The 26,993-nt window shown below is 46.6% G+C and overlaps 51 non-coding genes across 51 annotated transcripts; 13 read left to right on the top strand and 38 right to left on the bottom strand.

Moving 5' to 3' along the window:
• Positions 1 to 574: 574 nt before the first annotated feature.
• trnav-uac (transfer RNA valine (anticodon UAC)) lies at positions 575 to 647 on the bottom strand. Its single transcript has one exon. It is a non-coding gene; the product is annotated as a tRNA-Val (tRNA).
• A 522-nt stretch (positions 648 to 1,169) lies between these two features.
• Positions 1,170 to 1,241, bottom strand: trnad-guc (transfer RNA aspartic acid (anticodon GUC)). Its single transcript has one exon. It is a non-coding gene; the product is annotated as a tRNA-Asp (tRNA).
• Positions 1,242 to 1,392: 151 nt separating this feature from the next.
• On the top strand, positions 1,393 to 1,464 carry trnaq-cug (transfer RNA glutamine (anticodon CUG)). Its single transcript has one exon. It is a non-coding gene; the product is annotated as a tRNA-Gln (tRNA).
• A 468-nt stretch (positions 1,465 to 1,932) lies between these two features.
• trnav-cac (transfer RNA valine (anticodon CAC)) lies at positions 1,933 to 2,005 on the bottom strand. Its single transcript has one exon. It is a non-coding gene; the product is annotated as a tRNA-Val (tRNA).
• A 614-nt stretch (positions 2,006 to 2,619) lies between these two features.
• On the bottom strand, positions 2,620 to 2,692 carry trnav-aac (transfer RNA valine (anticodon AAC)). Its single transcript has one exon. It is a non-coding gene; the product is annotated as a tRNA-Val (tRNA).
• A 522-nt stretch (positions 2,693 to 3,214) lies between these two features.
• Positions 3,215 to 3,286, bottom strand: trnad-guc (transfer RNA aspartic acid (anticodon GUC)). Its single transcript has one exon. It is a non-coding gene; the product is annotated as a tRNA-Asp (tRNA).
• A 151-nt stretch (positions 3,287 to 3,437) lies between these two features.
• trnaq-cug (transfer RNA glutamine (anticodon CUG)) lies at positions 3,438 to 3,509 on the top strand. The gene has a single exon. It is a non-coding gene; the product is annotated as a tRNA-Gln (tRNA).
• A 474-nt stretch (positions 3,510 to 3,983) lies between these two features.
• On the bottom strand, positions 3,984 to 4,056 carry trnaa-cgc (transfer RNA alanine (anticodon CGC)). Its single transcript has one exon. It is a non-coding gene; the product is annotated as a tRNA-Ala (tRNA).
• A 614-nt stretch (positions 4,057 to 4,670) lies between these two features.
• Positions 4,671 to 4,743, bottom strand: trnav-aac (transfer RNA valine (anticodon AAC)). The gene has a single exon. It is a non-coding gene; the product is annotated as a tRNA-Val (tRNA).
• Positions 4,744 to 5,265: 522 nt separating this feature from the next.
• Positions 5,266 to 5,337, bottom strand: trnad-guc (transfer RNA aspartic acid (anticodon GUC)). Its single transcript has one exon. It is a non-coding gene; the product is annotated as a tRNA-Asp (tRNA).
• A 151-nt stretch (positions 5,338 to 5,488) lies between these two features.
• trnaq-cug (transfer RNA glutamine (anticodon CUG)) lies at positions 5,489 to 5,560 on the top strand. The gene has a single exon. It is a non-coding gene; the product is annotated as a tRNA-Gln (tRNA).
• A 474-nt stretch (positions 5,561 to 6,034) lies between these two features.
• Positions 6,035 to 6,107, bottom strand: trnav-cac (transfer RNA valine (anticodon CAC)). Its single transcript has one exon. It is a non-coding gene; the product is annotated as a tRNA-Val (tRNA).
• Positions 6,108 to 6,721: 614 nt separating this feature from the next.
• On the bottom strand, positions 6,722 to 6,794 carry trnav-aac (transfer RNA valine (anticodon AAC)). The gene has a single exon. It is a non-coding gene; the product is annotated as a tRNA-Val (tRNA).
• A 522-nt stretch (positions 6,795 to 7,316) lies between these two features.
• On the bottom strand, positions 7,317 to 7,388 carry trnad-guc (transfer RNA aspartic acid (anticodon GUC)). Its single transcript has one exon. It is a non-coding gene; the product is annotated as a tRNA-Asp (tRNA).
• Positions 7,389 to 7,539: 151 nt separating this feature from the next.
• On the top strand, positions 7,540 to 7,611 carry trnaq-cug (transfer RNA glutamine (anticodon CUG)). The gene has a single exon. It is a non-coding gene; the product is annotated as a tRNA-Gln (tRNA).
• Positions 7,612 to 8,085: 474 nt separating this feature from the next.
• trnaa-cgc (transfer RNA alanine (anticodon CGC)) lies at positions 8,086 to 8,158 on the bottom strand. Its single transcript has one exon. It is a non-coding gene; the product is annotated as a tRNA-Ala (tRNA).
• A 614-nt stretch (positions 8,159 to 8,772) lies between these two features.
• Positions 8,773 to 8,845, bottom strand: trnav-aac (transfer RNA valine (anticodon AAC)). The gene has a single exon. It is a non-coding gene; the product is annotated as a tRNA-Val (tRNA).
• A 522-nt stretch (positions 8,846 to 9,367) lies between these two features.
• On the bottom strand, positions 9,368 to 9,439 carry trnad-guc (transfer RNA aspartic acid (anticodon GUC)). Its single transcript has one exon. It is a non-coding gene; the product is annotated as a tRNA-Asp (tRNA).
• A 151-nt stretch (positions 9,440 to 9,590) lies between these two features.
• trnaq-cug (transfer RNA glutamine (anticodon CUG)) lies at positions 9,591 to 9,662 on the top strand. Its single transcript has one exon. It is a non-coding gene; the product is annotated as a tRNA-Gln (tRNA).
• A 474-nt stretch (positions 9,663 to 10,136) lies between these two features.
• trnav-cac (transfer RNA valine (anticodon CAC)) lies at positions 10,137 to 10,209 on the bottom strand. The gene has a single exon. It is a non-coding gene; the product is annotated as a tRNA-Val (tRNA).
• A 614-nt stretch (positions 10,210 to 10,823) lies between these two features.
• Positions 10,824 to 10,896, bottom strand: trnav-aac (transfer RNA valine (anticodon AAC)). Its single transcript has one exon. It is a non-coding gene; the product is annotated as a tRNA-Val (tRNA).
• Positions 10,897 to 11,418: 522 nt separating this feature from the next.
• Positions 11,419 to 11,490, bottom strand: trnad-guc (transfer RNA aspartic acid (anticodon GUC)). The gene has a single exon. It is a non-coding gene; the product is annotated as a tRNA-Asp (tRNA).
• A 151-nt stretch (positions 11,491 to 11,641) lies between these two features.
• trnaq-cug (transfer RNA glutamine (anticodon CUG)) lies at positions 11,642 to 11,713 on the top strand. Its single transcript has one exon. It is a non-coding gene; the product is annotated as a tRNA-Gln (tRNA).
• Positions 11,714 to 12,187: 474 nt separating this feature from the next.
• trnaa-cgc (transfer RNA alanine (anticodon CGC)) lies at positions 12,188 to 12,260 on the bottom strand. The gene has a single exon. It is a non-coding gene; the product is annotated as a tRNA-Ala (tRNA).
• Positions 12,261 to 12,874: 614 nt separating this feature from the next.
• Positions 12,875 to 12,947, bottom strand: trnav-aac (transfer RNA valine (anticodon AAC)). Its single transcript has one exon. It is a non-coding gene; the product is annotated as a tRNA-Val (tRNA).
• Positions 12,948 to 13,469: 522 nt separating this feature from the next.
• Positions 13,470 to 13,541, bottom strand: trnad-guc (transfer RNA aspartic acid (anticodon GUC)). The gene has a single exon. It is a non-coding gene; the product is annotated as a tRNA-Asp (tRNA).
• A 151-nt stretch (positions 13,542 to 13,692) lies between these two features.
• trnaq-cug (transfer RNA glutamine (anticodon CUG)) lies at positions 13,693 to 13,764 on the top strand. Its single transcript has one exon. It is a non-coding gene; the product is annotated as a tRNA-Gln (tRNA).
• Positions 13,765 to 14,238: 474 nt separating this feature from the next.
• trnav-cac (transfer RNA valine (anticodon CAC)) lies at positions 14,239 to 14,311 on the bottom strand. Its single transcript has one exon. It is a non-coding gene; the product is annotated as a tRNA-Val (tRNA).
• A 614-nt stretch (positions 14,312 to 14,925) lies between these two features.
• On the bottom strand, positions 14,926 to 14,998 carry trnav-aac (transfer RNA valine (anticodon AAC)). Its single transcript has one exon. It is a non-coding gene; the product is annotated as a tRNA-Val (tRNA).
• A 522-nt stretch (positions 14,999 to 15,520) lies between these two features.
• Positions 15,521 to 15,592, bottom strand: trnad-guc (transfer RNA aspartic acid (anticodon GUC)). The gene has a single exon. It is a non-coding gene; the product is annotated as a tRNA-Asp (tRNA).
• A 151-nt stretch (positions 15,593 to 15,743) lies between these two features.
• On the top strand, positions 15,744 to 15,815 carry trnaq-cug (transfer RNA glutamine (anticodon CUG)). Its single transcript has one exon. It is a non-coding gene; the product is annotated as a tRNA-Gln (tRNA).
• A 468-nt stretch (positions 15,816 to 16,283) lies between these two features.
• On the bottom strand, positions 16,284 to 16,356 carry trnav-cac (transfer RNA valine (anticodon CAC)). Its single transcript has one exon. It is a non-coding gene; the product is annotated as a tRNA-Val (tRNA).
• Positions 16,357 to 16,970: 614 nt separating this feature from the next.
• trnav-aac (transfer RNA valine (anticodon AAC)) lies at positions 16,971 to 17,043 on the bottom strand. The gene has a single exon. It is a non-coding gene; the product is annotated as a tRNA-Val (tRNA).
• A 522-nt stretch (positions 17,044 to 17,565) lies between these two features.
• On the bottom strand, positions 17,566 to 17,637 carry trnad-guc (transfer RNA aspartic acid (anticodon GUC)). Its single transcript has one exon. It is a non-coding gene; the product is annotated as a tRNA-Asp (tRNA).
• A 151-nt stretch (positions 17,638 to 17,788) lies between these two features.
• Positions 17,789 to 17,860, top strand: trnaq-cug (transfer RNA glutamine (anticodon CUG)). Its single transcript has one exon. It is a non-coding gene; the product is annotated as a tRNA-Gln (tRNA).
• A 474-nt stretch (positions 17,861 to 18,334) lies between these two features.
• trnav-cac (transfer RNA valine (anticodon CAC)) lies at positions 18,335 to 18,407 on the bottom strand. The gene has a single exon. It is a non-coding gene; the product is annotated as a tRNA-Val (tRNA).
• A 614-nt stretch (positions 18,408 to 19,021) lies between these two features.
• On the bottom strand, positions 19,022 to 19,094 carry trnav-aac (transfer RNA valine (anticodon AAC)). Its single transcript has one exon. It is a non-coding gene; the product is annotated as a tRNA-Val (tRNA).
• Positions 19,095 to 19,616: 522 nt separating this feature from the next.
• On the bottom strand, positions 19,617 to 19,688 carry trnad-guc (transfer RNA aspartic acid (anticodon GUC)). The gene has a single exon. It is a non-coding gene; the product is annotated as a tRNA-Asp (tRNA).
• Positions 19,689 to 19,839: 151 nt separating this feature from the next.
• On the top strand, positions 19,840 to 19,911 carry trnaq-cug (transfer RNA glutamine (anticodon CUG)). The gene has a single exon. It is a non-coding gene; the product is annotated as a tRNA-Gln (tRNA).
• Positions 19,912 to 20,385: 474 nt separating this feature from the next.
• trnav-cac (transfer RNA valine (anticodon CAC)) lies at positions 20,386 to 20,458 on the bottom strand. The gene has a single exon. It is a non-coding gene; the product is annotated as a tRNA-Val (tRNA).
• Positions 20,459 to 21,072: 614 nt separating this feature from the next.
• Positions 21,073 to 21,145, bottom strand: trnav-aac (transfer RNA valine (anticodon AAC)). The gene has a single exon. It is a non-coding gene; the product is annotated as a tRNA-Val (tRNA).
• A 522-nt stretch (positions 21,146 to 21,667) lies between these two features.
• trnad-guc (transfer RNA aspartic acid (anticodon GUC)) lies at positions 21,668 to 21,739 on the bottom strand. The gene has a single exon. It is a non-coding gene; the product is annotated as a tRNA-Asp (tRNA).
• A 151-nt stretch (positions 21,740 to 21,890) lies between these two features.
• On the top strand, positions 21,891 to 21,962 carry trnaq-cug (transfer RNA glutamine (anticodon CUG)). The gene has a single exon. It is a non-coding gene; the product is annotated as a tRNA-Gln (tRNA).
• Positions 21,963 to 22,436: 474 nt separating this feature from the next.
• trnav-cac (transfer RNA valine (anticodon CAC)) lies at positions 22,437 to 22,509 on the bottom strand. Its single transcript has one exon. It is a non-coding gene; the product is annotated as a tRNA-Val (tRNA).
• A 614-nt stretch (positions 22,510 to 23,123) lies between these two features.
• trnav-aac (transfer RNA valine (anticodon AAC)) lies at positions 23,124 to 23,196 on the bottom strand. The gene has a single exon. It is a non-coding gene; the product is annotated as a tRNA-Val (tRNA).
• A 522-nt stretch (positions 23,197 to 23,718) lies between these two features.
• Positions 23,719 to 23,790, bottom strand: trnad-guc (transfer RNA aspartic acid (anticodon GUC)). The gene has a single exon. It is a non-coding gene; the product is annotated as a tRNA-Asp (tRNA).
• A 151-nt stretch (positions 23,791 to 23,941) lies between these two features.
• trnaq-cug (transfer RNA glutamine (anticodon CUG)) lies at positions 23,942 to 24,013 on the top strand. The gene has a single exon. It is a non-coding gene; the product is annotated as a tRNA-Gln (tRNA).
• A 474-nt stretch (positions 24,014 to 24,487) lies between these two features.
• Positions 24,488 to 24,560, bottom strand: trnav-cac (transfer RNA valine (anticodon CAC)). Its single transcript has one exon. It is a non-coding gene; the product is annotated as a tRNA-Val (tRNA).
• Positions 24,561 to 25,174: 614 nt separating this feature from the next.
• On the bottom strand, positions 25,175 to 25,247 carry trnav-aac (transfer RNA valine (anticodon AAC)). Its single transcript has one exon. It is a non-coding gene; the product is annotated as a tRNA-Val (tRNA).
• Positions 25,248 to 25,992: 745 nt separating this feature from the next.
• trnaq-cug (transfer RNA glutamine (anticodon CUG)) lies at positions 25,993 to 26,064 on the top strand. Its single transcript has one exon. It is a non-coding gene; the product is annotated as a tRNA-Gln (tRNA).
• Positions 26,065 to 26,538: 474 nt separating this feature from the next.
• trnav-cac (transfer RNA valine (anticodon CAC)) lies at positions 26,539 to 26,611 on the bottom strand. Its single transcript has one exon. It is a non-coding gene; the product is annotated as a tRNA-Val (tRNA).
• Positions 26,612 to 26,993: the final 382 nt, after the last annotated feature.

Here is a 26,993-nt window from a genome sequence, read left to right as displayed (position 1 = left end):
GAGTAATCTCGCACTCTGACAAATTTGGTGACATGTTCCTATCATGGCCTTGAAGTAAAAGGAGCCATGGAGAAGAGACAGACGCACTCTAGCAAGGAGTCTGAACTGTAGTCTCCATGTTAGGCTCACTTAAACTTTGGACATTTAGGAGTTCACTAAAGCAAGCACAGCTCAACATATGCTGCCCTAAGAACCCCAGAACCTCTGGCAGCAGAACTGTTGCCTAAAGCGCCCATTTGTTTCATTGCCTTGGGCATTGGCTGAAAATAGGCCCAAGTCCTGTGCAGGCCACCTAGAGCCAGTCATTTCCAAGAGCTTAGTCTGTGCCTCCATCTTCAGGAAATATAGCGACTGGAGATTTGTTGATTTGTGTGAAGTCTGTGGAGTTTGCAGAAATTTGGGCCATAGACAACTCTTTAGCAAGACGAGCATCCAAAGGTTACAGATGTCAGAGACCTGAACCAGATTTGAGTACTTTCTCTTGTCTGTGTCCCAAACAGCAGTAGAACCCCACAAGTTCAAGCAGTGCCTGCAGTCAGACACTTTTATATCAGGACGCATAAGCAAAGACGCATGCTTCCGCCCGGTTTCGGACCGGGGACCTTTCGCGTGTAAGGCGAAGGTGATAACCACTACACTACGGAAACTGAGCTTGCGTACCCCGTAGTAATTAAAGGAGCATTTCAATGCTTTCTTACATTTGTGGACTTTTATGACAGATCATGTAGGACTATTGAGAAGGAGGGAACTCCCATTTGTGTCATTCTTCAAGCACTCCCCCACTTATGGCTGTATTGACAATGCAAATTGTGATCTCAAGATTGCATCTCTTGTCATGGGAGCTGATCTTCTGGTTGACAAGCTCTTTGATGTCCTTTGTTTGGCTAGCACACAATCTACAGAAGACAAGACCAAGAAACTTATTTGTCAGTAGGGACGCACGTAAAACAGAGAAAATGCTGCACAAGCAGTGTTCTCTTGGACTAGCATCTCTTCTGATGGGAGCTCTTTCTGAGAAGACCTTTTCGACTTGTGAGCGCACAGGTGGAATTCATGTTTCTTCAAGCCCATTATAGGACTAGATTATTAGATTGACTAGGCTCTGGTGTGCGATTAAGGTGTGTGTGGTCATTGCAGGTAAAAGGAAGAACAGAGAAGGAAACTGCTCACTCCCCATCGGGGAATCGAACCCCGGTCTTCCGCGTGACAGGCGGAGATACTGTCCACTATACTAACGAGGACCTCTGAAGCACTGCAATGGTCACGTCAAGCTGCGATTCGCAGCAGGTATGACAGGTAAAATTTGGCTGGCCGTGTAGAAATCCCCATCGGTTTACCAGGAACTACACTTTTATGCCTGTTTGACACAGATCTTTTGTGTGCTTCAGGCAGGGTTCCATGGTGTAATGGTTAGCACTCTGGACTCTGAATCCAGCGATCTGAGTTCAAGTCTCAGTGGAACCTCATTTGGCTTTCTAGCACTTTGCTCCACAGGTGCATTAGCACACGCTAGCATAAGAATCTAGTCAGTTGAAGAGCAAGTTAGTGGCCCAGTCAGTTCCACTCCTCTTGTGTTGGCTGATCTCATCTGCACATGGTCTTCATGCTGCACCAAACCTCGCTCATGCTCTTCTGCTGCACTTTCCACTTCAGCTTCCTGCTGTATCGTTCATTAGCCACCTTGACTCAAGTCAACTTTTCCTCTTGCACTCTTCCCACTTCCAATCCCTTTGCCACCTCTGAAGGCCCCGATCTTCTTCTTGACAAGCTCTTTGATGTCCTTTGTTTGGCTAGCACACAACCTACAGAAGACAAAACCAAGAGACTTAATTCTCAATAGGGATGCAAGTAAAACAGAGAAAATGCTGGACAAGCAGAGTTGTCTAAAGAGTGAATATCAATTCCCTTGTAACCAAAGAAGGAAAAGACCCATGTTTCCGCCCGGTTTCGGACCGGGGACCTTTCGCGTGTGAGGCGAACGTGATAACCACTACACTACGGAAACCCCGAAAGACAGCTTGTTTGGCTTTCCAATGTGTCTCACTGAGTAATCTCGCACTCTGACAAATTTGGTGACATGTTCCTATCATGGCCTTGAAGTAAAAGGAGCCATGGAGAAGAGACAGACGCACTCTAGCAAGGAGTCTGAACTGTAGTCTCCATGTTAGGCTCACTTAAACTTTGGACATTTAGGAGTTCACTAAAGCAAGCACAGCTCAACATATGCTGCCCTAAGAACCCCAGAACCTCTGGCAGCAGAACTGTTGCCTAAAGCGCCCATTTGTTTCATTGCCTTGGGCATTGGCTGAAAATAGGCCCAAGTCCTGTGCAGGCCACCTAGAGCCAGTCATTTCCAAGAGCTTAGTCTGTGCCTCCATCTTCAGGAAATATAGCGACTGGAGATTTGTTGATTTGTGTGAAGTCTGTGGAGTTTGCAGAAATTTGGGCCATAGACAACTCTTTAGCAAGACGAGCATCCAAAGGTTACAGATGTCAGAGACCTGAACCAGATTTGAGTACTTTCTCTTGTCTGTGTCCCAAACAGCAGTAGAACCCCACAAGTTCAAGCAGTGCCTGCAGTCAGACACTTTTATATCAGGACGCATAAGCAAAGACGCATGCTTCCGCCCGGTTTCGGACCGGGGACCTTTCGCGTGTTAGGCGAACGTGATAACCACTACACTACGGAAACTGAGCTTGCGTACCCCGTAGTAATTAAAGGAGCATTTCAATGCTTTCTTACATTTGTGGACTTTTATGACAGATCATGTAGGACTATTGAGAAGGAGGGAACTCCCATTTGTGTCATTCTTCAAGCACTCCCCCACTTATGGCTGTATTGACAATGCAAATTGTGATCTCAAGATTGCATCTCTTGTCATGGGAGCTGATCTTCTGGTTGACAAGCTCTTTGATGTCCTTTGTTTGGCTAGCACACAATCTACAGAAGACAAGACCAAGAAACTTATTTGTCAGTAGGGACGCACGTAAAACAGAGAAAATGCTGCACAAGCAGTGTTCTCTTGGACTAGCATCTCTTCTGATGGGAGCTCTTTCTGAGAAGACCTTTTCGACTTGTGAGCGCACAGGTGGAATTCATGTTTCTTCAAGCCCATTATAGGACTAGATTATTAGATTGACTAGGATCTGGTGTGCGATTAAGGTGTGTGTGGTCATTGCAGGTAAAAGGCAGAACAGAGAAGGAAACTGCTCACTCCCCGTCGGGGAATCGAACCCCGGTCTTCCGCGTGACAGGCGGAGATACTGTCCACTATACTAACGAGGACCTCTGATGCACTGCAATGGTCACGTCAAGCTGCGATTCGCAGCAGGTATGACAGGTAAAATTTGGCTGGCCGTGTAGAAATCCCCATCGGTTTACCAGGAACTACACTTTTATGCCTGTTTGACACAGATCTTTTGTGTGCTTCAGGCAGGGTTCCATGGTGTAATGGTTAGCACTCTGGACTCTGAATCCAGCGATCTGAGTTCAAGTCTCAGTGGAACCTCATTTGGCTTTCTAGCACTTTGCTCCACAGGTACATTAGCATTAGCACACGCTAGCATAAGAATCTAGTCAGTTGAAGAGCAAGTTAGTGGCCCAGTCAGTTCCACTCCTCTTGTGTTGGCTGATCTCATCTGCACATGGTCTTCATGCTGCACCAAACCTCGCTCATGCTCTTCTGCTGCACTTTCCACTTCAGCTTCCTGCTGTATCGTTCATTAGCCACCTTGACTCAAGTCAACTTTTCCTCTTGCACTCTTCCCACTTCCAATCCCTTTGCCACCTCTGAAGGCCCCGATCTTCTTCTTGACAAGCTCTTTGATGTCCTTTGTTTGGCTAGCACACAACCTACAGAAGACAAAACCAAGAGACTTAATTCTCAATAGGGATGCAAGTAAAACAGAGAAAATGCTGGACAAGCAGAGTTGTCTAAAGAGTGAATATCAATTCCCTTGTAACCAAAGAAGGAAAAGACCCATGTTTCCGCCCGGTTTCGGACCGGGGACCTTTCGCGTGCGAGGCGAACGTGATAACCACTACACTACGGAAACCCCGAAAGACAGCTTGTTTGGCTTTCCAATGTGTCTCACTGAGTAATCTCGCACTCTGACAAATTTGGTGACATGTTCCTATCATGGCCTTGAAGTAAAAGGAGCCATGGAGAAGAGACAGACGCACTCTAGCAAGGAGTCTGAACTGTAGTCTCCATGTTAGGCTCACTTAAACTTTGGACATTTAGGAGTTCACTAAAGCAAGCACAGCTCAACATATGCTGCCCTAAGAACCCCAGAACCTCTGGCAGCAGAACTGTTGCCTAAAGCGCCCATTTGTTTCATTGCCTTGGGCATTGGCTGAAAATAGGCCCAAGTCCTGTGCAGGCCACCTAGAGCCAGTCATTTCCAAGAGCTTAGTCTGTGCCTCCATCTTCAGGAAATATAGCGACTGGAGATTTGTTGATTTGTGTGAAGTCTGTGGAGTTTGCAGAAATTTGGGCCATAGACAACTCTTTAGCAAGACGAGCATCCAAAGGTTACAGATGTCAGAGACCTGAACCAGATTTGAGTACTTTCTCTTGTCTGTGTCCCAAACAGCAGTAGAACCCCACAAGTTCAAGCAGTGCCTGCAGTCAGACACTTTTATATCAGGACGCATAAGCAAAGACGCATGCTTCCGCCCGGTTTCGGACCGGGGACCTTTCGCGTGTTAGGCGAACGTGATAACCACTACACTACGGAAACTGAGCTTGCGTACCCCGTAGTAATTAAAGGAGCATTTCAATGCTTTCTTACATTTGTGGACTTTTATGACAGATCATGTAGGACTATTGAGAAGGAGGGAACTCCCATTTGTGTCATTCTTCAAGCACTCCCCCACTTATGGCTGTATTGACAATGCAAATTGTGATCTCAAGTTTGCATCTCTTGTCATGGGAGCTGATCTTCTGGTTGACAAGCTCTTTGATGTCCTTTGTTTGGCTAGCACACAATCTACAGAAGACAAGACCAAGAAACTTATTTGTCAGTAGGGACGCACGTAAAACAGAGAAAATGCTGCACAAGCAGTGTTCTCTTGGACTAGCATCTCTTCTGATGGGAGCTCTTTCTGAGAAGACCTTTTCGACTTGTGAGCGCACAGGTGGAATTCATGTTTCTTCAAGCCCATTATAGGACTAGATTATTAGATTGACTAGGATCTGGTGTGCGATTAAGGTGTGTGTGGTCATTGCAGGTAAAAGGCAGAACAGAGAAGGAAACTGCTCACTCCCCGTCGGGGAATCGAACCCCGGTCTTCCGCGTGACAGGCGGAGATACTGTCCACTATACTAACGAGGACCTCTGAAGCACTGCAATGGTCACGTCAAGCTGCGATTCGCAGCAGGTATGACAGGTAAAATTTGGCTGGCCGTGTAGAAATCCCCATCGGTTTACCAGGAACTACACTTTTATGCCTGTTTGACACAGATCTTTTGTGTGCTTCAGGCAGGGTTCCATGGTGTAATGGTTAGCACTCTGGACTCTGAATCCAGCGATCTGAGTTCAAGTCTCAGTGGAACCTCATTTGGCTTTCTAGCACTTTGCTCCACAGGTACATTAGCATTAGCACACGCTAGCATAAGAATCTAGTCAGTTGAAGAGCAAGTTAGTGGCCCAGTCAGTTCCACTCCTCTTGTGTTGGCTGATCTCATCTGCACATGGTCTTCATGCTGCACCAAACCTCGCTCATGCTCTTCTGCTGCACTTTCCACTTCAGCTTCCTGCTGTATCGTTCATTAGCCACCTTGACTCAAGTCAACTTTTCCTCTTGCACTCTTCCCACTTCCAATCCCTTTGCCACCTCTGAAGGCCCCGATCTTCTTCTTGACAAGCTCTTTGATGTCCTTTGTTTGGCTAGCACACAACCTACAGAAGACAAAACCAAGAGACTTAATTCTCAATAGGGATGCAAGTAAAACAGAGAAAATGCTGGACAAGCAGAGTTGTCTAAAGAGTGAATATCAATTCCCTTGTAACCAAAGAAGGAAAAGACCCATGTTTCCGCCCGGTTTCGGACCGGGGACCTTTCGCGTGTGAGGCGAACGTGATAACCACTACACTACGGAAACCCCGAAAGACAGCTTGTTTGGCTTTCCAATGTGTCTCACTGAGTAATCTCGCACTCTGACAAATTTGGTGACATGTTCCTATCATGGCCTTGAAGTAAAAGGAGCCATGGAGAAGAGACAGACGCACTCTAGCAAGGAGTCTGAACTGTAGTCTCCATGTTAGGCTCACTTAAACTTTGGACATTTAGGAGTTCACTAAAGCAAGCACAGCTCAACATATGCTGCCCTAAGAACCCCAGAACCTCTGGCAGCAGAACTGTTGCCTAAAGCGCCCATTTGTTTCATTGCCTTGGGCATTGGCTGAAAATAGGCCCAAGTCCTGTGCAGGCCACCTAGAGCCAGTCATTTCCAAGAGCTTAGTCTGTGCCTCCATCTTCAGGAAATATAGCGACTGGAGATTTGTTGATTTGTGTGAAGTCTGTGGAGTTTGCAGAAATTTGGGCCATAGACAACTCTTTAGCAAGACGAGCATCCAAAGGTTACAGATGTCAGAGACCTGAACCAGATTTGAGTACTTTCTCTTGTCTGTGTCCCAAACAGCAGTAGAACCCCACAAGTTCAAGCAGTGCCTGCAGTCAGACACTTTTATATCAGGACGCATAAGCAAAGACGCATGCTTCCGCCCGGTTTCGGACCGGGGACCTTTCGCGTGTTAGGCAAACGTGATAACCACTACACTACGGAAACTGAGCTTGCGTACCCCGTAGTAATTAAAGGAGCATTTCAATGCTTTCTTACATTTGTGGACTTTTATGACAGATCATGTAGGACTATTGAGAAGGAGGGAACTCCCATTTGTGTCATTCTTCAAGCACTCCCCCACTTATGGCTGTATTGACAATGCAAATTGTGATCTCAAGATTGCATCTCTTGTCATGGGAGCTGATCTTCTGGTTGACAAGCTCTTTGATGTCCTTTGTTTGGCTAGCACACAATCTACAGAAGACAAGACCAAGAAACTTATTTGTCAGTAGGGACGCACGTAAAACAGAGAAAATGCTGCACAAGCAGTGTTCTCTTGGACTAGCATCTCTTCTGATGGGAGCTCTTTCTGAGAAGACCTTTTCGACTTGTGAGCGCACAGGTGGAATTCATGTTTCTTCAAGCCCATTATAGGACTAGATTATTAGATTGACTAGGATCTGGTGTGCGATTAAGGTGTGTGTGGTCATTGCAGGTAAAAGGAAGAACAGAGAAGGAAACTGCTCACTCCCCGTCGGGGAATCGAACCCCGGTCTTCCGCGTGACAGGCGGAGATACTGTCCACTATACTAACGAGGACCTCTGAAGCACTGCAATGGTCACGTCAAGCTGCGATTCGCAGCAGGTATGACAGGTAAAATTTGGCTGGCCGTGTAGAAATCCCCATCGGTTTACCAGGAACTACACTTTTATGCCTGTTTGACACAGATCTTTTGTGTGCTTCAGGCAGGGTTCCATGGTGTAATGGTTAGCACTCTGGACTCTGAATCCAGCGATCTGAGTTCAAGTCTCAGTGGAACCTCATTTGGCTTTCTAGCACTTTGCTCCACAGGTACATTAGCATTAGCACACGCTAGCATAAGAATCTAGTCAGTTGAAGAGCAAGTTAGTGGCCCAGTCAGTTCCACTCCTCTTGTGTTGGCTGATCTCATCTGCACATGGTCTTCATGCTGCACCAAACCTCGCTCATGCTCTTCTGCTGCACTTTCCACTTCAGCTTCCTGCTGTATCGTTCATTAGCCACCTTGACTCAAGTCAACTTTTCCTCTTGCACTCTTCCCACTTCCAATCCCTTTGCCACCTCTGAAGGCCCCGATCTTCTTCTTGACAAGCTCTTTGATGTCCTTTGTTTGGCTAGCACACAACCTACAGAAGACAAAACCAAGAGACTTAATTCTCAATAGGGATGCAAGTAAAACAGAGAAAATGCTGGACAAGCAGAGTTGTCTAAAGAGTGAATATCAATTCCCTTGTAACCAAAGAAGGAAAAGACCCATGTTTCCGCCCGGTTTCGGACCGGGGACCTTTCGCGTGCGAGGCGAACGTGATAACCACTACACTACGGAAACCCCGAAAGACAGCTTGTTTGGCTTTCCAATGTGTCTCACTGAGTAATCTCGCACTCTGACAAATTTGGTGACATGTTCCTATCATGGCCTTGAAGTAAAAGGAGCCATGGAGAAGAGACAGACGCACTCTAGCAAGGAGTCTGAACTGTAGTCTCCATGTTAGGCTCACTTAAACTTTGGACATTTAGGAGTTCACTAAAGCAAGCACAGCTCAACATATGCTGCCCTAAGAACCCCAGAACCTCTGGCAGCAGAACTGTTGCCTAAAGCGCCCATTTGTTTCATTGCCTTGGGCATTGGCTGAAAATAGGCCCAAGTCCTGTGCAGGCCACCTAGAGCCAGTCATTTCCAAGAGCTTAGTCTGTGCCTCCATCTTCAGGAAATATAGCGACTGGAGATTTGTTGATTTGTGTGAAGTCTGTGGAGTTTGCAGAAATTTGGGCCATAGACAACTCTTTAGCAAGACGAGCATCCAAAGGTTACAGATGTCAGAGACCTGAACCAGATTTGAGTACTTTCTCTTGTCTGTGTCCCAAACAGCAGTAGAACCCCACAAGTTCAAGCAGTGCCTGCAGTCAGACACTTTTATATCAGGACGCATAAGCAAAGACGCATGCTTCCGCCCGGTTTCGGACCGGGGACCTTTCGCGTGTTAGGCGAACGTGATAACCACTACACTACGGAAACTGAGCTTGCGTACCCCGTAGTAATTAAAGGAGCATTTCAATGCTTTCTTACATTTGTGGACTTTTATGACAGATCATGTAGGACTATTGAGAAGGAGGGAACTCCCATTTGTGTCATTCTTCAAGCACTCCCCCACTTATGGCTGTATTGACAATGCAAATTGTGATCTCAAGATTGCATCTCTTGTCATGGGAGCTGATCTTCTGGTTGACAAGCTCTTTGATGTCCTTTGTTTGGCTAGCACACAATCTACAGAAGACAAGACCAAGAAACTTATTTGTCAGTAGGGACGCACGTAAAACAGAGAAAATGCTGCACAAGCAGTGTTCTCTTGGACTAGCATCTCTTCTGATGGGAGCTCTTTCTGAGAAGACCTTTTCGACTTGTGAGCGCACAGGTGGAATTCATGTTTCTTCAAGCCCATTATAGGACTAGGTTATTAGATTGACTAGGATCTGGTGTGCGATTAAGGTGTGTGTGGTCATTGCAGGTAAAAGGCAGAACAGAGAAGGAAACTGCTCACTCCCCGTCGGGGAATCGAACCCCGGTCTTCCGCGTGACAGGCGGAGATACTGTCCACTATACTAACGAGGACCTCTGAAGCGCTGCAATGGTCACGTCAAGCTGCGATTCGCAGCAGGTATGACAGGTAAAATTTGGCTGGCCGTGTAGAAATCCCCATCGGTTTACCAGGAACTACACTTTTATGCCTGTTTGACACAAATCTTTTGTGTGCTTCAGGCAGGGTTCCATGGTGTAATGGTTAGCACTCTGGACTCTGAATCCAGCGATCTGAGTTCAAGTCTCAGTGGAACCTCATTTGGCTTTCTAGCACTTTGCTCCACAGGTACATTAGCATTAGCACACGCTAGCATAAGAATCTAGTCAGTTGAAGAGCAAGTTAGTGGCCCAGTCAGTTCCACTCCTCTTGTGTTGGCTGATCTCATCTGCACATGGTCTTCATGCTGCACCAAACCTCGCTCATACTCTTCTGCTGCACTTTCCACTTCAGCTTCCTGCTGTATCGTTCATTAGCCACCTTGACTCAAGTCAACTTTTCCTCTTGCACTCTTCCCACTTCCAATCCCTTTGCCACCTCTGAAGGCCCCGATCTTCTTCTTGACAAGCTCTTTGATGTCCTTTGTTTGGCTAGCACACAACCTACAGAAGACAAAACCAAGAGACTTAATTCTCAATAGGGATGCAAGTAAAACAGAGAAAATGCTGGACAAGCAGAGTTGTCTAAAGAGTGAATATCAATTCCCTTGTAACCAAAGAAGGAAAAGACCCATGTTTCCGCCCGGTTTCGGACCGGGGACCTTTCGCGTGTGAGGCGAACGTGATAACCACTACACTACGGAAACCCCGAAAGACAGCTTGTTTGGCTTTCCAATGTGTCTCACTGAGTAATCTCGCACTCTGACAAATTTGGTGACATGTTCCTATCATGGCCTTGAAGTAAAAGGAGCCATGGAGAAGAGACAGACGCACTCTAGCAAGGAGTCTGAACTGTAGTCTCCATGTTAGGCTCACTTAAACTTTGGACATTTAGGAGTTCACTAAAGCAAGCACAGCTCAACATATGCTGCCCTAAGAACCCCAGAACCTCTGGCAGCAGAACTGTTGCCTAAAGCGCCCATTTGTTTCATTGCCTTGGGCATTGGCTGAAAATAGGCCCAAGTCCTGTGCAGGCCACCTAGAGCCAGTCATTTCCAAGAGCTTAGTCTGTGCCTCCATCTTCAGGAAATATAGCGACTGGAGATTTGTTGATTTGTGTGAAGTCTGTGGAGTTTGCAGAAATTTGGGCCATAGACAACTCTTTAGCAAGACGAGCATCCAAAGGTTACAGATGTCAGAGACCTGAACCAGATTTGAGTACTTTCTCTTGTCTGTGTCCCAAACAGCAGTAGAACCCCACAAGTTCAAGCAGTGCCTGCAGTCAGACACTTTTATATCAGGACGCATAAGCAAAGACGCATGCTTCCGCCCGGTTTCGGACCGGGGACCTTTCGCGTGTTAGGCAAACGTGATAACCACTACACTACGGAAACTGAGCTTGCGTACCCCGTAGTAATTAAAGGAGCATTTCAATGCTTTCTTACATTTGTGGACTTTTATGACAGATCATGTAGGACTATTGAGAAGGAGGGAACTCCCATTTGTGTCATTCTTCAAGCACTCCCCCACTTATGGCTGTATTGACAATGCAAATTGTGATCTCAAGATTGCATCTCTTGTCATGGGAGCTGATCTTCTGGTTGACAAGCTCTTTGATGTCCTTTGTTTGGCTAGCACACAATCTACAGAAGACAAGACCAAGAAACTTATTTGTCAGTAGGGACGCACGTAAAACAGAGAAAATGCTGCACAAGCAGTGTTCTCTTGGACTAGCATCTCTTCTGATGGGAGCTCTTTCTGAGAAGACCTTTTCGACTTGTGAGCGCACAGGTGGAATTCATGTTTCTTCAAGCCCATTATAGGACTAGATTATTAGATTGACTAGGATCTGGTGTGCGATTAAGGTGTGTGTGGTCATTGCAGGTAAAAGGAAGAACAGAGAAGGAAACTGCTCACTCCCCGTCGGGGAATCGAACCCCGGTCTTCCGCGTGACAGGCGGAGATACTGTCCACTATACTAACGAGGACCTCTGAAGCACTGCAATGGTCACGTCAAGCTGCGATTCGCAGCAGGTATGACAGGTAAAATTTGGCTGGCCGTGTAGAAATCCCCATCGGTTTACCAGGAACTACACTTTTATGCCTGTTTGACACAGATCTTTTGTGTGCTTCAGGCAGGGTTCCATGGTGTAATGGTTAGCACTCTGGACTCTGAATCCAGCGATCTGAGTTCAAGTCTCAGTGGAACCTCATTTGGCTTTCTAGCACTTTGCTCCACAGGTACATTAGCATTAGCACACGCTAGCATAAGAATCTAGTCAGTTGAAGAGCAAGTTAGTGGCCCAGTCAGTTCCACTCCTCTTGTGTTGGCTGATCTCATCTGCACATGGTCTTCATGCTGCACCAAACCTCGCTCATGCTCTTCTGCTGCACTTTCCACTTCAGCTTCCTGCTGTATCGTTCATTAGCCACCTTGACTCAAGTCAACTTTTCCTCTTGCACTCTTCCCACTTCCAATCCCTTTGCCACCTCTGAAGGCCCCGATCTTCTTCTTGACAAGCTCTTTGATGTCCTTTGTTTGGCTAGCACACAACCTACAGAAGACAAAACCAAGAGACTTAATTCTCAATAGGGATGCAAGTAAAACAGAGAAAATGCTGGACAAGCAGAGTTGTCTAAAGAGTGAATATCAATTCCCTTGTAACCAAAGAAGGAAAAGACCCATGTTTCCGCCCGGTTTCGGACCGGGGACCTTTCGCGTGCGAGGCGAACGTGATAACCACTACACTACGGAAACCCCGAAAGACAGCTTGTTTGGCTTTCCAATGTGTCTCACTGAGTAATCTCGCACTCTGACAAATTTGGTGACATGTTCCTATCATGGCCTTGAAGTAAAAGGAGCCATGGAGAAGAGACAGACGCACTCTAGCAAGGAGTCTGAACTGTAGTCTCCATGTTAGGCTCACTTAAACTTTGGACATTTAGGAGTTCACTAAAGCAAGCACAGCTCAACATATGCTGCCCTAAGAACCCCAGAACCTCTGGCAGCAGAACTGTTGCCTAAAGCGCCCATTTGTTTCATTGCCTTGGGCATTGGCTGAAAATAGGCCCAAGTCCTGTGCAGGCCACCTAGAGCCAGTCATTTCCAAGAGCTTAGTCTGTGCCTCCATCTTCAGGAAATATAGCGACTGGAGATTTGTTGATTTGTGTGAAGTCTGTGGAGTTTGCAGAAATTTGGGCCATAGACAACTCTTTAGCAAGACGAGCATCCAAAGGTTACAGATGTCAGAGACCTGAACCAGATTTGAGTACTTTCTCTTGTCTGTGTCCCAAACAGCAGTAGAACCCCACAAGTTCAAGCAGTGCCTGCAGTCAGACACTTTTATATCAGGACGCATAAGCAAAGACGCATGCTTCCGCCCGGTTTCGGACCGGGGACCTTTCGCGTGTTAGGCGAACGTGATAACCACTACACTACGGAAACTGAGCTTGCGTACCCCGTAGTAATTAAAGGAGCATTTCAATGCTTTCTTACATTTGTGGACTTTTATGACAGATCATGTAGGACTATTGAGAAGGAGGGAACTCCCATTTGTGTCATTCTTCAAGCACTCCCCCACTTATGGCTGTATTGACAATGCAAATTGTGATCTCAAGATTGCATCTCTTGTCATGGGAGCTGATCTTCTGGTTGACAAGCTCTTTGATGTCCTTTGTTTGGCTAGCACACAATCTACAGAAGACAAGACCAAGAAACTTATTTGTCAGTAGGGACGCACGTAAAACAGAGAAAATGCTGCACAAGCAGTGTTCTCTTGGACTAGCATCTCTTCTGATGGGAGCTCTTTCTGAGAAGACCTTTTCGACTTGTGAGCGCACAGGTGGAATTCATGTTTCTTCAAGCCCATTATAGGACTAGATTATTAGATTGACTAGGATCTGGTGTGCGATTAAGGTGTGTGTGGTCATTGCAGGTAAAAGGCAGAACAGAGAAGGAAACTGCTCACTCCCCGTCGGGGAATCGAACCCCGGTCTTCCGCGTGACAGGTGGAGATACTGTCCACTATACTAACGAGGACCTCTGAAGCGCTGCAATGGTCACGTCAAGCTGCGATTCGCAGCAGGTATGACAGGTAAAATTTGGCTGGCCGTGTAGAAATCCCCATCGGTTTACCAGGAACTACACTTTTATGCCTGTTTGACACAAATCTTTTGTGTGCTTCAGGCAGGGTTCCATGGTGTAATGGTTAGCACTCTGGACTCTGAATCCAGCGATCTGAGTTCAAGTCTCAGTGGAACCTCATTTGGCTTTCTAGCACTTTGCTCCACAGGTACATTAGCATTAGCACACGCTAGCATAAGAATCTAGTCAGTTGAAGAGCAAGTTAGTGGCCCAGTCAGTTCCACTCCTCTTGTGTTGGCTGATCTCATCTGCACATGGTCTTCATGCTGCACCAAACCTCGCTCATACTCTTCTGCTGCACTTTCCACTTCAGCTTCCTGCTGTATCGTTCATTAGCCACCTTGACTCAAGTCAACTTTTCCTCTTGCACTCTTCCCACTTCCAATCCCTTTGCCACCTCTGAAGGCCCCGATCTTCTTCTTGACAAGCTCTTTGATGTCCTTTGTTTGGCTAGCACACAACCTACAGAAGACAAAACCAAGAGACTTAATTCTCAATAGGGATGCAAGTAAAACAGAGAAAATGCTGGACAAGCAGAGTTGTCTAAAGAGTGAATATCAATTCCCTTGTAACCAAAGAAGGAAAAGACCCATGTTTCCGCCCGGTTTCGGACCGGGGACCTTTCGCGTGTGAGGCGAACGTGATAACCACTACACTACGGAAACCCCGAAAGACAGCTTGTTTGGCTTTCCAATGTGTCTCACTGAGTAATCTCGCACTCTGACAAATTTGGTGACATGTTCCTATCATGGCCTTGAAGTAAAAGGAGCCATGGAGAAGAGACAGACGCACTCTAGCAAGGAGTCTGAACTGTAGTCTCCATGTTAGGCTCACTTAAACTTTGGACATTTAGGAGTTCACTAAAGCAAGCACAGCTCAACATATGCTGCCCTAAGAACCCCAGAACCTCTGGCAGCAGAACTGTTGCCTAAAGCGCCCATTTGTTTCATTGCCTTGGGCATTGGCTGAAAATAGGCCCAAGTCCTGTGCAGGCCACCTAGAGCCAGTCATTTCCAAGAGCTTAGTCTGTGCCTCCATCTTCAGGAAATATAGCGACTGGAGATTTGTTGATTTGTGTGAAGTCTGTGGAGTTTGCAGAAATTTGGGCCATAGACAACTCTTTAGCAAGACGAGCATCCAAAGGTTACAGATGTCAGAGACCTGAACCAGATTTGAGTACTTTCTCTTGTCTGTGTCCCAAACAGCAGTAGAACCCCACAAGTTCAAGCAGTGCCTGCAGTCAGACACTTTTATATCAGGACGCATAAGCAAAGACGCATGCTTCCGCCCGGTTTCGGACCGGGGACCTTTCGCGTGTTAGGCAAACGTGATAACCACTACACTACGGAAACTGAGCTTGCGTACCCCATAGTAATTAAAGGAGCATTTCAATGCTTTCTTACATTTGTGGACTTTTATGACAGATCATGTAGGACTATTGAGAAGGAGGGAACTCCCATTTGTGTCATTCTTCAAGCACTCCCCCACTTATGGCTGTATTGACAATGCAAATTGTGATCTCAAGATTGCATCTCTTGTCATGGGAGCTGATCTTCTGGTTGACAAGCTCTTTGATGTCCTTTGTTTGGCTAGCACACAATCTACAGAAGACAAGACCAAGAAACTTATTTGTCAGTAGGGACGCACGTAAAACAGAGAAAATGCTGCACAAGCAGTGTTCTCTTGGACTAGCATCTCTTCTGATGGGAGCTCTTTCTGAGAAGACCTTTTCGACTTGTGAGCGCACAGGTGGAATTCATGTTTCTTCAAGCCCATTATAGGACTAGATTATTAGATTGACTAGGATCTGGTGTGCGATTAAGGTGTGTGTGGTCATTGCAGGTAAAAGGCAGAACAGAGAAGGAAACTGCTCACTCCCCGTCGGGGAATCGAACCCCGGTCTTCCGCGTGACAGGCGGAGATACTGTCCACTATACTAACGAGGACCTCTGAAGCACTGCAATGGTCACGTCAAGCTGCGATTCGCAGCAGGTATGACAGGTAAAATTTGGCTGGCCGTGTAGAAATCCCCATCGGTTTACCAGGAACTACACTTTTATGCCTGTTTGACACAGATCTTTTGTGTGCTTCAGGCAGGGTTCCATGGTGTAATGGTTAGCACTCTGTACTCTGAATCCAGCGATCTGAGTTCAAGTCTCAGTGGAACCTCATTTGGCTTTCTAGCACTTTGCTCCACAGGTGCATTAGCACACGCTAGCATAAGAATCTAGTCAGTTGAAGAGCAAGTTAGTGGCCCAGTCAGTTCCACTCCTCTTGTGTTGGCTGATCTCATCTGCACATGGTCTTCATGCTGCACCAAACCTCGCTCATGCTCTTCTGCTGCACTTTCCACTTCAGCTTCCTGCTGTATCGTTCATTAGCCACCTTGACTCAAGTCAACTTTTCCTCTTGCACTCTTCCCACTTCCAATCCCTTTGCCACCTCTGAAGGCCCCGATCTTCTTCTTGACAAGCTCTTTGATGTCCTTTGTTTGGCTAGCACACAACCTACAGAAGACAAAACCAAGAGACTTAATTCTCAATAGGGATGCAAGTAAAACAGAGAAAATGCTGGACAAGCAGAGTTGTCTAAAGAGTGAATATCAATTCCCTTGTAACCAAAGAAGGAAAAGACCCATGTTTCCGCCCGGTTTCGGACCGGGGACCTTTCGCGTGTGAGGCGAACGTGATAACCACTACACTACGGAAACCCCGAAAGACAGCTTGTTTGGCTTTCCAATGTGTCTCACTGAGTAATCTCGCACTCTGACAAATTTGGTGACATGTTCCTATCATGGCCTTGAAGTAAAAGGAGCCATGGAGAAGAGACAGACGCACTCTAGCAAGGAGTCTGAACTGTAGTCTCCATGTTAGGCTCACTTAAACTTTGGACATTTAGGAGTTCACTAAAGCAAGCACAGCTCAACATATGCTGCCCTAAGAACCCCAGAACCTCTGGCAGCAGAACTGTTGCCTAAAGCGCCCATTTGTTTCATTGCCTTGGGCATTGGCTGAAAATAGGCCCAAGTCCTGTGCAGGCCACCTAGAGCCAGTCATTTCCAAGAGCTTAGTCTGTGCCTCCATCTTCAGGAAATATAGCGACTGGAGATTTGTTGATTTGTGTGAAGTCTGTGGAGTTTGCAGAAATTTGGGCCATAGACAACTCTTTAGCAAGACGAGCATCCAAAGGTTACAGATGTCAGAGACCTGAACCAGATTTGAGTACTTTCTCTTGTCTGTGTCCCAAACAGCAGTAGAACCCCACAAGTTCAAGCAGTGCCTGCAGTCAGACACTTTTATATCAGGACGCATAAGCAAAGACGCATGCTTCCGCCCGGTTTCGGACCGGGGACCTTTCGCGTGTTAGGCGAACGTGATAACCACTACACTACGGAAACTGAGCTTGCCTACCCCGTAGTAATTAAAGGAGCATTTCAATGCTTTCTTACATTTGTGGACTTTTATGACAGATCATGTAGGACTATTGAGAAGGAGGGAACTCCCATTTGTGTCATTCTTCAAGCACTCCCCCACTTATGGCTGTATTGACAATGCAAATTGTGATCTCAAGATTGCATCTCTTGTCATGGGAGCTGATCTTCTGGTTGACAAGCTCTTTGATGTCCTTTGTTTGGCTAGCACACAATCTACAGAAGACAAGACCAAGAAACTTATTTGTCAGTAGGGACGCACGTAAAACAGAGAAAATGCTGCACAAGCAGTGTTCTCTTGGACTAGCATCTCTTCTGATGGGAGCGCTTTCTGAGAAGACCTTTTCGACTTGTGAGCGCACAGGTGGAATTCATGTTTCTTCAAGCCCATTATAGGACTAGATTATTAGATTGACTAGGATCTGGTGTGCGATTAAGGTGTGTGTGGTCATTGCAGGTAAAAGGCAGAACAGAGAAGGAAACTGCTCACTCCCCGTCGGGGAATCGAACCCCGGTCTTCCGCGTGACAGGCGGAGATACTGTCCACTATACTAACGAGGACCTCTGAAGCACTGCAATGGTCACGTCAAGCTGCGATTCGCAGCAGGTATGACAGGTAAAATTTGGCTGGCCGTGTAGAAATCCCCATCGGTTTACCAGGAACTACACTTTTATGCCTGTTTGACACAGATCTTTTGTGTGCTTCAGGCAGGGTTCCATGGTGTAATGGTTAGCACTCTGGACTCTGAATCCAGCGATCTGAGTTCAAGTCTCAGTGGAACCTCATTTGGCTTTCTAGCACTTTGCTCCACAGGTACATTAGCATTAGCACACGCTAGCATAAGAATCTAGTCAGTTGAAGAGCAAGTTAGTGGCCCAGTCAGTTCCACTCCTCTTGTGTTGGCTGATCTCATCTGCACATGGTCTTCATGCTGCACCAAACCTCGCTCATGCTCTTCTGCTGCACTTTCCACTTCAGCTTCCTGCTGTATCGTTCATTAGCCACCTTGACTCAAGTCAACTTTTCCTCTTGCACTCTTCCCACTTCCAATCCCTTTGCCACCTCTGAAGGCCCCGATCTTCTTCTTGACAAGCTCTTTGATGTCCTTTGTTTGGCTAGCACACAACCTACAGAAGACAAAACCAAGAGACTTAATTCTCAATAGGGATGCAAGTAAAACAGAGAAAATGCTGGACAAGCAGAGTTGTCTAAAGAGTGAATATCAATTCCCTTGTAACCAAAGAAGGAAAAGACCCATGTTTCCGCCCGGTTTCGGACCGGGGACCTTTCGCGTGTGAGGCGAACGTGATAACCACTACACTACGGAAACCCCGAAAGACAGCTTGTTTGGCTTTCCAATGTGTCTCACTGAGTAATCTCGCACTCTGACAAATTTGGTGACATGTTCCTATCATGGCCTTGAAGTAAAAGGAGCCATGGAGAAGAGACAGACGCACTCTAGCAAGGAGTCTGAACTGTAGTCTCCATGTTAGGCTCACTTAAACTTTGGACATTTAGGAGTTCACTAAAGCAAGCACAGCTCAACATATGCTGCCCTAAGAACCCCAGAACCTCTGGCAGCAGAACTGTTGCCTAAAGCGCCCATTTGTTTCATTGCCTTGGGCATTGGCTGAAAATAGGCCCAAGTCCTGTGCAGGCCACCTAGAGCCAGTCATTTCCAAGAGCTTAGTCTGTGCCTCCATCTTCAGGAAATATAGCGACTGGAGATTTGTTGATTTGTGTGAAGTCTGTGGAGTTTGCAGAAATTTGGGCCATAGACAACTCTTTAGCAAGACGAGCATCCAAAGGTTACAGATGTCAGAGACCTGAACCAGATTTGAGTACTTTCTCTTGTCTGTGTCCCAAACAGCAGTAGAACCCCACAAGTTCAAGCAGTGCCTGCAGTCAGACACTTTTATATCAGGACGCATAAGCAAAGACGCGTGCTTCCGCCCGGTTTCGGACCGGGGACCTTTCGCGTGTTAGGCGAACGTGATAACCACTACACTACGGAAACTGAGCTTGCGTACCCCGTAGTAATTAAAGGAGCATTTCAATGCTTTCTTACATTTGTGGACTTTTATGACAGATCATGTAGGACTATTGAGAAGGAGGGAACTCCCATTTGTGTCATTCTTCAAGCACTCCCCCACTTATGGCTGTATTGACAATGCAAATTGTGATCTCAAGATTGCATCTCTTGTCATGGGAGCTGATCTTCTGGTTGACAAGCTCTTTGATGTCCTTTGTTTGGCTAGCACACAATCTACAGAAGACAAGACCAAGAAACTTATTTGTCAGTAGGGACGCACGTAAAACAGAGAAAATGCTGCACAAGCAGTGTTCTCTTGGACTAGCATCTCTTCTGATGGGAGCTCTTTCTGAGAAGACCTTTTCGACTTGTGAGCGCACAGGTGGAATTCATGTTTCTTCAAGCCCATTATAGGACTAGATTATTAGATTGACTAGGATCTGGTGTGCGATTAAGGTGTGTGTGGTCATTGCAGGTAAAAGGCAGAACAGAGAAGGAAACTGCTCACTCCCCGTCGGGGAATCGAACCCCGGTCTTCCGCGTGACAGGCGGAGATACTGTCCACTATACTAACGAGGACCTCTGAAGCACTGCAATGGTCACGTCAAGCTGCGATTCGCAGCAGGTATGACAGGTAAAATTTGGCTGGCCGTGTAGAAATCCCCATCGGTTTACCAGGAACTACACTTTTATGCCTGTTTGACACAGATCTTTTGTGTGCTTCAGGCAGGGTTCCATGGTGTAATGGTTAGCACTCTGGACTCTGAATCCAGCGATCTGAGTTCAAGTCTCAGTGGAACCTCATTTGGCTTTCTAGCACTTTGCTCCACAGGTACATTAGCATTAGCACACGCTAGCATAAGAATCTAGTCAGTTGAAGAGCAAGTTAGTGGCCCAGTCAGTTCCACTCCTCTTGTGTTGGCTGATCTCATCTGCACATGGTCTTCATGCTGCACCAAACCTCGCTCATGCTCTTCTGCTGCACTTTCCACTTCAGCTTCCTGCTGTATCGTTCATTAGCCACCTTGACTCAAGTCAACTTTTCCTCTTGCACTCTTCCCACTTCCAATCCCTTTGCCACCTCTGAAGGCCCCGATCTTCTTCTTGACAAGCTCTTTGATGTCCTTTGTTTGGCTAGCACACAACCTACAGAAGACAAAACCAAGAGACTTAATTCTCAATAGGGATGCAAGTAAAACAGAGAAAATGCTGGACAAGCAGAGTTGTCTAAAGAGTGAATATCAATTCCCTTGTAACCAAAGAAGGAAAAGACCCATGTTTCCGCCCGGTTTCGGACCGGGGACCTTTCGCGTGTGAGGCGAACGTGATAACCACTACACTACGGAAACCCCGAAAGACAGCTTGTTTGGCTTTCCAATGTGTCTCACTGAGTAATCTCGCACTCTGACAAATTTGGTGACATGTTCCTATCATGGCCTTGAAGTAAAAGGAGCCATGGAGAAGAGACAGACGCACTCTAGCAAGGAGTCTGAACTGTAGTCTCCATGTTAGGCTCACTTAAACTTTGGACATTTAGGAGTTCACTAAAGCAAGCACAGCTCAACATATGCTGCCCTAAGAACCCCAGAACCTCTGGCAGCAGAACTGTTGCCTAAAGCGCCCATTTGTTTCATTGCCTTGGGCATTGGCTGAAAATAGGCCCAAGTCCTGTGCAGGCCACCTAGAGCCAGTCATTTCCAAGAGCTTAGTCTGTGCCTCCATCTTCAGGAAATATAGCGACTGGAGATTTGTTGATTTGTGTGAAGTCTGTGGAGTTTGCAGAAATTTGGGCCATAGACAACTCTTTAGCAAGACGAGCATCCAAAGGTTACAGATGTCAGAGACCTGAACCAGATTTGAGTACTTTCTCTTGTCTGTGTCCCAAACAGCAGTAGAACCCCACAAGTTCAAGCAGTGCCTGCAGTCAGACACTTTTATATCAGGACGCATAAGCAAAGACGCATGCTTCCGCCCGGTTTCGGACCGGGGACCTTTCGCGTGTTAGGCGAACGTGATAACCACTACACTACGGAAACTGAGCTTGCGTACCCCGTAGTAATTAAAGGAGCATTTCAATGCTTTCTTACATTTGTGGACTTTTATGACAGATCATGTAGGACTATTGAGAAGGAGGGAACTCCCATTTGTGTCATTCTTCAAGCACTCCCCCACTTATGGCTGTATTGACAATGCAAATTGTGATCTCAAGATTGCATCTCTTGTCATGGGAGCTGATCTTCTGGTTGACAAGCTCTTTGATGTCCTTTGTTTGGCTAGCACACAATCTACAGAAGACAAGACCAAGAAACTTATTTGTCAGTAGGGACGCACGTAAAACAGAGAAAATGCTGCACAAGCAGTGTTCTCTTGGACTAGCATCTCTTCTGATGGGAGCTCTTTCTGAGAAGACCTTTTCGACTTGTGAGCGCACAGGTGGAATTCATGTTTCTTCAAGCCCATTATAGGACTAGATTATTAGATTGACTAGGATCTGGTGTGCGATTAAGGTGTGTGTGGTCATTGCAGGTAAAAGGCAGAACAGAGAAGGAAACTGCTCACTCCCCGTCGGGGAATCGAACCCCGGTCTTCCGCGTGACAGGCGGAGATACTGTCCACTATACTAACGAGGACCTCTGACGCACTGCAATGGTCACGTCAAGCTGCGATTCGCAGCAGGTATGACAGGTAAAATTTGGCTGGCCGTGTAGAAATCCCCATCGGTTTACCAGGAACTACACTTTTATGCCTGTTTGACACAGATCTTTTGTGTGCTTCAGGCAGGGTTCCATGGTGTAATGGTTAGCACTCTGGACTCTGAATCCAGCGATCTGAGTTCAAGTCTCAGTGGAACCTCATTTGGCTTTCTAGCACTTTGCTCCACAGGTACATTAGCATTAGCACACGCTAGCATAAGAATCTAGTCAGTTGAAGAGCAAGTTAGTGGCCCAGTCAGTTCCACTCCTCTTGTGTTGGCTGATCTCATCTGCACATGGTCTTCATGCTGCACCAAACCTCGCTCATGCTCTTCTGCTGCACTTTCCACTTCAGCTTCCTGCTGTATCGTTCATTAGCCACCTTGACTCAAGTCAACTTTTCCTCTTGCACTCTTCCCACTTCCAATCCCTTTGCCACCTCTGAAGGCCCCGATCTTCTTCTTGACAAGCTCTTTGATGTCCTTTGTTTGGCTAGCACACAACCTACAGAAGACAAAACCAAGAGACTTAATTCTCAATAGGGATGCAAGTAAAACAGAGAAAATGCTGGACAAGCAGAGTTGTCTAAAGAGTGAATATCAATTCCCTTGTAACCAAAGAAGGAAAAGACCCATGTTTCCGCCCGGTTTCGGACCGGGGACCTTTCGCGTGTGAGGCGAACGTGATAACCACTACACTACGGAAACCCCGAAAGACAGCTTGTTTGGCTTTCCAATGTGTCTCACTGAGTAATCTCGCACTCTGACAAATTTGGTGACATGTTCCTATCATGGCCTTGAAGTAAAAGGAGCCATGGAGAAGAGACAGACGCACTCTAGCAAGGAGTCTGAACTGTAGTCTCCATGTTAGGCTCACTTAAACTTTGGACATTTAGGAGTTCACTAAAGCAAGCACAGCTCAACATATGCTGCCCTAAGAACCCCAGAACCTCTGGCAGCAGAACTGTTGCCTAAAGCGCCCATTTGTTTCATTGCCTTGGGCATTGGCTGAAAATAGGCCCAAGTCCTGTGCAGGCCACCTAGAGCCAGTCATTTCCAAGAGCTTAGTCTGTGCCTCCATCTTCAGGAAATATAGCGACTGGAGATTTGTTGATTTGTGTGAAGTCTGTGGAGTTTGCAGAAATTTGGGCCATAGACAACTCTTTAGCAAGACGAGCATCCAAAGGTTACAGATGTCAGAGACCTGAACCAGATTTGAGTACTTTCTCTTGTCTGTGTCCCAAACAGCAGTAGAACCCCACAAGTTCAAGCAGTGCCTGCAGTCAGACACTTTTATATCAGGACGCATAAGCAAAGACGCATGCTTCCGCCCGGTTTCGGACCGGGGACCTTTCGCGTGTTAGGCGAACGTGATAACCACTACACTACGGAAACTGAGCTTGCGTACCCCGTAGTAATTAAAGGAGCATTTCAATGCTTTCTTACATTTGTGGACTTTTATGACAGATCATGTAGGACTATTGAGAAGGAGGGAACTCCCATTTGTGTCATTCTTCAAGCACTCCCCCACTTATGGCTGTATTGACAATGCAAATTGTGATCTCAAGATTGCATCTCTTGTCATGGGAGCTGATCTTCTGGTTGACAAGCTCTTTGATGTCCTTTGTTTGGCTAGCACACAATCTACAGAAGACAAGACCAAGAAACTTATTTGTCAGTAGGGACGCACGTAAAACAGAGAAAATGCTGCACAAGCAGTGTTCTCTTGGACTAGCATCTCTTCTGATGGGAGCTCTTTCTGAGAAGACCTTTTCGACTTGTGAGCGCACAGGTGGAATTCATGTTTCTTCAAGCCCATTATAGGACTAGATTATTAGATTGACTAGGATCTGGTGTGCGATTAAGGTGTGTGTGGTCATTGCAGGTAAAAGGCAGAACAGAGAAGGAAACTGCTCACTCCCCGTCGGGGAATCGAACCCCGGTCTTCCGCGTGACAGGCGGAGATACTGTCCACTATACTAACGAGGACCTCTGACGCACTGCAATGGTCACGTCAAGCTGCGATTCGCAGCAGGTATGACAGGTAAAATTTGGCTGGCCGTGTAGAAATCCCCATCGGTTTACCAGGAACTACACTTTTATGCCTGTTTGACACAGATCTTTTGTGTGCTTCAGGCAGGGTTCCATGGTGTAATGGTTAGCACTCTGGACTCTGAATCCAGCGATCTGAGTTCAAGTCTCAGTGGAACCTCATTTGGCTTTCTAGCACTTTGCTCCACAGGTACATTAGCATTAGCACACGCTAGCATAAGAATCTAGTCAGTTGAAGAGCAAGTTAGTGGCCCAGTCAGTTCCACTCCTCTTGTGTTGGCTGATCTCATCTGCACATGGTCTTCATGCTGCACCAAACCTCGCTCATGCTCTTCTGCTGCACTTTCCACTTCAGCTTCCTGCTGTATCGTTCATTAGCCACCTTGACTCAAGTCAACTTTTCCTCTTGCACTCTTCCCACTTCCAATCCCTTTGCCACCTCTGAAGGCCCCGATCTTCTTCTTGACAAGCTCTTTGATGTCCTTTGTTTGGCTAGCACACAACCTACAGAAGACAAAACCAAGAGACTTAATTCTCAATAGGGATGCAAGTAAAACAGAGAAAATGCTGGACAAGCAGAGTTGTCTAAAGAGTGAATATCAATTCCCTTGTAACCAAAGAAGGAAAAGACCCATGTTTCCGCCCGGTTTCGGACCGGGGACCTTTCGCGTGTGAGGCGAACGTGATAACCACTACACTACGGAAACCCCGAAAGACAGCTTGTTTGGCTTTCCAATGTGTCTCACTGAGTAATCTCGCACTCTGACAAATTTGGTGACATGTTCCTATCATGGCCTTGAAGTAAAAGGAGCCATGGAGAAGAGACAGACGCACTCTAGCAAGGAGTCTGAACTGTAGTCTCCATGTTAGGCTCACTTAAACTTTGGACATTTAGGAGTTCACTAAAGCAAGCACAGCTCAACATATGCTGCCCTAAGAACCCCAGAACCTCTGGCAGCAGAACTGTTGCCTAAAGCGCCCATTTGTTTCATTGCCTTGGGCATTGGCTGAAAATAGGCCCAAGTCCTGTGCAGGCCACCTAGAGCCAGTCATTTCCAAGAGCTTAGTCTGTGCCTCCATCTTCAGGAAATATAGCGACTGGAGATTTGTTGATTTGTGTGAAGTCTGTGGAGTTTGCAGAAATTTGGGCCATAGACAACTCTTTAGCAAGACGAGCATCCAAAGGTTACAGATGTCAGAGACCTGAACCAGATTTGAGTACTTTCTCTTGTCTGTGTCCCAAACAGCAGTAGAACCCCACAAGTTCAAGCAGTGCCTGCAGTCAGACACTTTTATATCAGGACGCATAAGCAAAGACGCATGCTTCCGCCCGGTTTCGGACCGGGGACCTTTCGCGTGTTAGGCGAACGTGATAACCACTACACTACGGAAACTGAGCTTGCGTACCCCGTAGTAATTAAAGGAGCATTTCAATGCTTTCTTACATTTGTGGACTTTTATGACAGATCATGTAGGACTATTGAGAAGGAGGGAACTCCCATTTGTGTCATTCTTCAAGCACTCCCCCACTTATGGCTGTATTGACAATGCAAATTGTGATCTCAAGATTGCATCTCTTGTCATGGGAGCTGATCTTCTGGTTGACAAGCTCTTTGATGTCCTTTGTTTGGCTAGCACACAATCTACAGAAGACAAGACCAAGAAACTTATTTGTCAGTAGGGACGCACGTAAAACAGAGAAAATGCTGCACAAGCAGTGTTCTCTTGGACTAGCATCTCTTCTGATGGGAGCGCTTTCTGAGAAGACCTTTTCGACTTGTGAGCGCACAGGTGGAATTCATGTTTCTTCAAGCCCATTATAGGACTAGATTATTAGATTGACTAGGATCTGGTGTGCGATTAAGGTGTGTGTGGTCATTGCAGGTAAAAGGCAGAACAGAGAAGGAAACTGCTCACTCCCCGTCGGGGAATCGAACCCCGGTCTTCCGCGTGACAGGCGGAGATACTGTCCACTATACTAACGTGGACCTCTGAAGCACTGCAATGGTCACGTCAAGCTGCGATTCGCAGCAGGTATGACAGGTAAAATTTGGCTGGCCGTGTAGAAATCCCCATCGGTTTACCAGGAACTACACTTTTATGCCTGTTTGACACAGATCTTTTGTGTGCTTCAGGCAGGGTTCCATGGTGTAATGGTTAGCACTCTGGACTCTGAATCCAGCGATCTGAGTTCAAGTCTCAGTGGAACCTCATTTGGCTTTCTAGCACTTTGCTCCACAGGTACATTAGCATTAGCACACGCTAGCATAAGAATCTAGTCAGTTGAAGAGCAAGTTAGTGGCCCAGTCAGTTCCACTCCTCTTGTGTTGGCTGATCTCATCTGCACATGGTCTTCATGCTGCACCAAACCTCGCTCATGCTCTTCTGCTGCACTTTCCACTTCAGCTTCCTGCTGTATCGTTCATTAGCCACCTTGACTCAAGTCAACTTTTCCTCTTGCACTCTTCCCACTTCCAATCCCTTTGCCACCTCTGAAGGCCCCGATCTTCTTCTTGACAAGCTCTTTGATGTCCTTTGTTTGGCTAGCACACAACCTACAGAAGACAAAACCAAGAGACTTAATTCTCAATAGGGATGCAAGTAAAACAGAGAAAATGCTGGACAAGCAGAGTTGTCTAAAGAGTGAATATCAATTCCCTTGTAACCAAAGAAGGAAAAGACCCATGTTTCCGCCCGGTTTCGGACCGGGGACCTTTCGCGTGTGAGGCGAACGTGATAACCACTACACTACGGAAACCCCGAAAGACAGCTTGTTTGGCTTTCCAATGTGTCTCACTGAGTAATCTCGCACTCTGACAAATTTGGTGACATGTTCCTATCATGGCCTTGAAGTAAAAGGAGCCATGGAGAAGAGACAGACGCACTCTAGCAAGGAGTCTGAACTGTAGTCTCCATGTTAGGCTCACTTAAACTTTGGACATTTAGGAGTTCACTAAAGCAAGCACAGCTCAACATATGCTGCCCTAAGAACCCCAGAACCTCTGGCAGCAGAACTGTTGCCTAAAGCGCCCATTTGTTTCATTGCCTTGGGCATTGGCTGAAAATAGGCCCAAGTCCTGTGCAGGCCACCTAGAGCCAGTCATTTCCAAGAGCTTAGTCTGTGCCTCCATCTTCAGGAA

This window comes from Diplotaxodon limnothrissa, linkage group LG8 (assembly GCF_057381915.1).
Source record: "Diplotaxodon limnothrissa isolate DT_005_m linkage group LG8, D_limnothrissa_male_GT1.1, whole genome shotgun sequence".
NCBI classification, from domain to species: domain Eukaryota; kingdom Metazoa; phylum Chordata; class Actinopteri; order Cichliformes; family Cichlidae; genus Diplotaxodon; species Diplotaxodon limnothrissa.
The sequence above is the reverse complement of the archived record's forward strand: the minus strand, read 5'-3'. Positions and strand labels throughout refer to the sequence as shown.